We start from the raw sequence: 6,957 nt of genomic DNA, 5'->3' as shown, positions 1-6,957 counted from the left end.
GCTCCATATAAGGGTGAGTTCACATGGAGTAAAGTGTGAACTCACCCTTACACCACTGATCTCTAGTATACAGCAGATTATAGTCGTGTGCAGGAATATTTAAGTGAGGAGTCGTGGACTTGCAGTAGAAGCAATATACCGCAGAAGTTTTCGTGACACGCAGTCACATGACATTATTACCGCCTCTCAGGGGACAACTCATGTAATTATAGTTTATTAATGATAGATTAATTAAGAATATATCCTCCTCATTCATACAAAGCAGCTCCTTAGTGAATGTAAGCTATAGGGCCCATTCACACAAATGCTGCAGCAGTCAGAATTACTTCTTAATAAAATCTTGAGAATTTACCCTAAAACACTCTGCGCTGCTGTGCATCCTCTGTATCCCGTATTCGGCACTCTAAAGCTCTAACAGTATCGAACATCCTAAAAGTCATCTCCGGGATGTTGATCCCAGGACACTTCTTAAAACTGACGCCTCTTAGCAGCTGCATGGGACAGCCCTTCAAGACATTCTGTGCAGTGTTCTCAGGGATATTAAAGACCCTTCACTTGTTTTGTTTTGGAAACCCATGTCTCTTAAATTAGACTGAAACAAGTGCACAGAGACCTCGCTGCTCCTGTTAACTTGTCACCTGGTGTGGGGTCCTGGAGACCGTTCCAAATAGACAACCTAAACATCAGCAGAGTGCGGCTGCACAGGAACGAGAGAGAGTATACTTACCTGCAGGACGCCTTGTACGTTTCTTATAGAAGGAGGCTTCATCCGCTTCTCCATCCCAGGTTCTCAGTTCTCCTATAGGTTTGGTATCATCTGCACTCACAGCACCTCCTCAACCAGCTGATCGGTGGGAATCTCAAGTGTTGGACCACCATCAGATAATGATGACTTATCTTATAACTCTTGGAAAACCCATTTATTTTAGGGTCGACCCATCAAGACATGGACTCCACAAAATCTCTTAAGCATTAACCGTTTCTGCAACTTGTGTTTGGATTGGACCAGATGGATTATGGCTGGTAATAGAGTGGAGGAGTTCCTTAAATCTGTGGAGTACGTTATACGGATGAGTGTTGATTATAATGGGTAGAGATGAGCGAGTAGTGAAATGTTCGAGATTCGATATTCGTTTCGAGTAGAGCCTCAATATTCGACTTCTCAATCGAATATCGAATCCCATTATAGTCTATGGGAAAAAATGCTCATTTCAGGGAAACCACTATTCGACTAAAGGAAAGTCACCAAGTCCACGAGTAGCAGGAGGAGAGTGTTTAGGAGGAGCGCTGTGCAGTTAAAGCACACGGACCCCATAGACTATAACAGGTCCATGCGCTTTAACTGCACAGCGCTTGCAGTTGCGCTGATATTCCGTTTGGGTAGGGCGTCCTCCCGCGGAATCCTTCCGGACGGGAAGCAAGCACTAATGTGAACTTACTCGTCCTGCAGAACCAGCATTGATTGGCCGAATGCTATACAGTGTATAGCATTCGGTCATTCAACGCTGGTTCTGCAGCAGGCTCGTCTTTGCTAATCGGGAGAGCTGGCAGCTTGTGGTTATGCGGGAGCTGACTTTTTCTCATTGACCAGCGTTGATTGGCCGAAGCTATACAGTGTACAGCATTCGGCCAATCAACGTTGGTTCTGCCGGAGGCTCGTCTGTGACGAGGCGGAGTCTAAAATCGGACCACAGCAGTCTCCATTGTGGTCCAATCTTAGACTCCGCCTCCTTACAGACGAGCCTCCGGCAGAACCAGCGTTGATTGGCCGAATGCTGTACACTGGCCAATCAACACTGGTCAATGCATTCCTATGAGGAAAAGTCAGCTCCCGCATAACCGCAAGCTGCCAGCTCTCCCAACTAGCAAAGAAGAGCCTGCTGCAGAACCAGCATTGATTTGCCGAATGCTATACAGTGTATAGCATTCGGCCAATCAATGCTGGTTCTGAATCGAATCTTTACTGCGAATCGCAAGTAGTATTCGATCGAGTACGAGTATTTCGAATACCATAATATTCTATCAAATACCTACTTGATCGAATACTACTCGCTCATCTCTAATAATGGGCATTATGCCCTGCTCCTCCATCCATGCAGTGACTGAACTGAGCCTTTAATTCTAACAACACCAAGCGGTGGGACCTTCCCTTTCTTCTCACCATGTTAGTGAAAGTTGGTCTTCTCAATGAAGATTTGTCCACCTCTAAGATTTGTCCTTCTCCATACACCATCGAAAGGCTGAGTTGGTGGGAACAAGGACATTCATAGTTGGAGACCTCCCAGTACTATAAGTTGTCAGTGGAATGAAAAATAATCCCGAGCCCTTGGTTGGGTTCTATCTTCTGTATTATAGAGGAATAGGATTCCTTCAGGACTAAAGGGGTTTTTTTTTGTTGTTTTTTTTTACCATATGCTAAATATATGGTTGTTACATCTTAGACCCTCAAGGATCTTTACAATTTTTGTCATCAACTTCATGGTCGATGTATATGTCCTATCCTTAATGGGATTGTCCAAGATTTGCTTGATATTGATAGCCTATGCTTAGGATAGGGTCATCAATATCAGATTCAAGGGTTCAACACCCTGAATCCCCACCAATCATTTGCTATGGTTGCCAAATCTGCACAGGATATAGAACTTAAAGGAGGCACCTCCATATAATGTGTAATCGCCGTGTCGGGAGACTGCTGCTTAACTCATTCTGGAGTGGTGGGTGTCAGACCTCTACTGATCTGATATTAATGACCAATCCTGTCCATTTGTATATACTCTTGGACCACCCCTTTAAGGTGGACATACACCTTAGATTATTGTCATCCCACCCCATTGATAGTGGGAGAAAGGAAAGTCGTTCATGTTGGATTTCAACATTTCCAGTCATTTGGTTGTCACAGGAGATAAACCGCTACCAAGGACGTCTGGCCTTAGTAACTCCCTTCGAGAACATAAACATGCTTAGGTTGGCCATGTCTCCTCAATGGGTCAATGGACATCCGTATGGATGGGTGAGGATGAATAGCTGTTGACTAAACAATCTTACTCCCTTCGAGAACATAACCATGCTTAGGTTGACCATGTCTCCTCAATGGATCGATGGACATCCGTATGGATGGTTGAAGATGAATATCTGTTGACCAAACCATCTAACGTGTATGGCCAGCATAGGAAAGCAGACAGCTAGTGTAGTGGTATCTCCTCTTCCAAGTACCTCCATAGAACATATGACTGTACAGTCCACGAGCCCTTTAAACACTGACTCCATGATGTGGAAATTGATTGGTCCTTTGCAATTTCTTTTGATCTTTTGCATTTCTAAAGTTTCCAGGACTGAGATGTGTAAAGAACATGGTTAACATACCGCGGTATGAATAAAAGATGGGCACACCTCAGGCAAAACGCCCCGGGCTAGAGCATACTTTGAGTTACGATTATGAAGGGAGACGTCTGATTTGTGTAAAACGGGTCTTTCTCCTCAAGGAAAGAGCATCCTGGTGTCCCAAGGGAGATCTTAAATGGTGCAGGATTCCTACAAAGAAATGTATAGTTATGTAACATTATAGGCCCTCCTCATCGTATTAGGTAGACCGTATTGTTTACTGGCCTGACATCAAGGACGTTACTGCATATTGGTTGGTGGGATATACAAGAGTATCTTACACAGGAACTTGTCTCCTTTAGACTACTACCATACATCCATACTGCCCTGGCCCCATGAGGCCACTATGGGGGCTTACTATGACCAGGAGCATGGATCCAGGTTCTTCTAGATAAGAGACTATCCACTGGAGGTCCTTTATCGTGTCAGGGAAGCCATTTTGAAGAGCTAGCATGTCCCCAGATATGTACGACTTCACCAAGGGTACTGGTGAGCATGGCCATGGAGCAAATCTTCAGAAGCCCAGCAAGGGAGCCTCTTCAGCCTTCCTTTGTGGGTGGGACATGGAGACAACTTCTAGGTCAATGAATCTGACTTTAGGGCTGTGAGACCATGAAGCCATTGGAATCCAGTCACAGCGCTTCCCGGAGGAGTAGGTTCCCAGAAGTAGTCCTGGAAGAGGATTTCATGTTAGTACCTGGCATGTTGTAGTGCGGTGCGAACCTCTGACTGAACAACAATGGGTCCAATGTCCCCAGTCTGCATTACTTGAGATCTTGTGGAGTGGTCCAGCTGGAGGGTCCCATAAAGAGAGGGTCATGGCTGATAGTCAACCTGAGAAGACAAATGTGCTAAGAGAGTGGAGTCATTCTTGGAGGTACAAGTTCTCAGAAGGGTGCGATCCACCTAGAACTGGGAAGGAAGAACTGATGGAGGATTAGAAAGAGAATGATCCTTGAGACTCGTTCTGCGCAAGTTCTCCAAGGTGGATTGCAAGGATTACTTGCGGATGGTGTGCTCTCTGTGATCGATCCGTTTTTCACACCTATGAAAAGATCAACTTTTTTGTCACATTTCCTATACTTTGTATCCGTGATGATGACGTCATCCGTTACAGACCCATAGACTGTTATGAATCTATAGTACATCAGCACCCGTTGATGAAAAAGTACGTGCGTCCATTGTGTTTTTGTGGGGAAAAACAGGATCTAATGGATACTTATGTCATCCGCCAAAAATTCAGACAATACACGTATGAGTGAGCGATCGGGATTGGGAAAGATCAGATTCCGATCAGCGATTGAGCAAATTTAACGATCGGGATTGGCTGGAAAATGATCGTAAATCGGATTTTAAAATCAAGATCGGCTCAACCCTACCGTATATATAATATACAATTGGGGTTGAGCGATCGGGATCGGGAAAGATCAGATCCCGATCGACGATCGAGCAAATTTCACGATCGGGATTGGCTGGAAAATGATCGTAAATCGGATTTTAAAATCAAGATTGGCTCAACCCTACCTTATATATAATATACAATTAGGGTTGAGCGATCGGGATCGGGAAAGATCCCGATCGACGATCGAGCAATTTTCACGATTGGAATCGGGATTGGCTGGAAAATGATCGGAAATCGGATTTTAAAATCGCCTATATTCAACAGCGATAGGGGCTCAAGTGGGGTCATCATTACGGCCCCCACAAGAATTATCACCCAGCTTTCCAAGTCTCCGGAATGGCAGGCTCCCACTTGACAGCCCATAAGCGTGGTTTTTTTATACAATCGGCTCTAAGTCTGTATTTACACATGGCTGCCTGGGTGAATACCTGCCGGGGGGGTTCTGCACTATAACTAATGAATATTTCAGGCCTGGCTGTGTACTTAGTTATATAGATCAGCCCGGCGCGCTGTAACCACCCACTACAGGTCAGGAGGTCCCCGCCATTAACACCGCACATGTCTTGTCTTGTTTATCCTTCCTTTCAGGTGAGGAGCAGATTGACGGGAGGAGAAAAGCGCGTTGTGCGAGTGAAGGTGAAGAGGTGACATGAAGTAGCGGCGGCGGCTGTACACGGACTGCATGTAAATCTGAATATTACATTTATATATGCATCATCTCCAGCTCTGGGGGGGATACCTGCACCGCTACGGGGTATACCCCAAAAAAACACAGCATCAATATCCATATGCATGACGCAGCATATGATGGGTGTTTAGGGAAATTATCGCTGTCATGCAAAATAGTGTGCAGAAATTTTAGGCAAAAATTGCTGCAAAGTAAGATTGCTTTCAGCAATAGAAGGGTTAATCGTTTATTTTTGTCAATTATCAAATAAAGGGACAAAGACAAGAAATATATCTATCCCATCAATATTTGATGTGACCTTTGCCTTCCATCAGTTCTTCTCGGTACTTGCAGACAGTTTTTGAAGGAGCTCGGCAGGGGTCTCGCCATCTTGGAGAACTAAGCACAGATCTTCTTTGGATGTAGGCTTGCTACAATCCGTCTGTCTTTTTATGTCATCCCAGACAGACTGGACAATGTTAACATCAGGGCTATGGGGGATGTATCATCAGTTCCAGGACTCTTCCTCCGAAGGTCACACCAAATATTGATGGGGTTTACATTTATCTTTTCTTCATTCATTTCCTTTTGTTAATTCACAAAAATATACTATTAACCCTTTTGTGAGGAACACCCCTCCTAACAGTAGAGTCCATAGCTCTGTACTGTCAGAGGGGGCGTTCACCCAGCGATGACGCTGATGGGTCAGGACTGTCAGGAGGCAGGGGGGCGTTCTTCACCTATCAGCATCATCGCTGAGCGGTAAGGAACACCCTCTCTGACATTACAGCTCTATGGACTCTACTGTTAGGAGGGGCGTTCCTCACAAACGCCTTTCTGACAGTGAAGAGCTATGGTAATGGCACCAATAGCTCTTCACCAGGGGCACAGAATGGGAAAGCCCTGAATTCAGCGCACTGTCGGCTTTCTAGCAGTATATAAAAGCGTAGGTGCCCGAAGACTAGAAAGGTCTTCTTTAATATTGTAATATTTCTATAAAGAGTCGAATTCGTATCCATTCTAATCCATTTATTGCCCATAGGGAATAATAGGGGTTCATAGCAGATGAGTATCTGGCAGGGATGGGGAGAACTATGCAGCTCTGAACCACTACACAGTTCTCTCTTTGACTGCTTTTTGAATGCTCTGCCGTAAAGGAGTATTTTTCTTTTATAAAGTGATGGGGTGAGTGTTATGGCAATAATTGGGGGGCAGTAGGCTCTGTTTTTAGTGGGGTTTACTTTTGCGTTCTTCACAGCTCTGTGACTATTATCACTGTCGGAAATTGGCTGGACCGAGTAGCAATATCCGGCAACATGATCCCGACACGGCTTCTGTCTTTTCTGCCTGATTGCTCCAGCAGCCATTGGCAATGGTTTAGGGACCCTAGGGGTTAACCGCACCGTAATGACTGTCACCATTGTATTGACAGCTCTGGTACCTTTCCCACCATTCTGTAGGTTTCAGATATTCACAAAATTCTTACTAGCTTGCTATTATCTGCGCT

Source organism: Leptodactylus fuscus, chromosome 3, assembly GCF_031893055.1.
Source record: "Leptodactylus fuscus isolate aLepFus1 chromosome 3, aLepFus1.hap2, whole genome shotgun sequence".
Taxonomy (NCBI): Eukaryota; Metazoa; Chordata; class Amphibia; order Anura; family Leptodactylidae; genus Leptodactylus; species Leptodactylus fuscus.
This window is presented reverse-complemented; position numbering follows the sequence as displayed.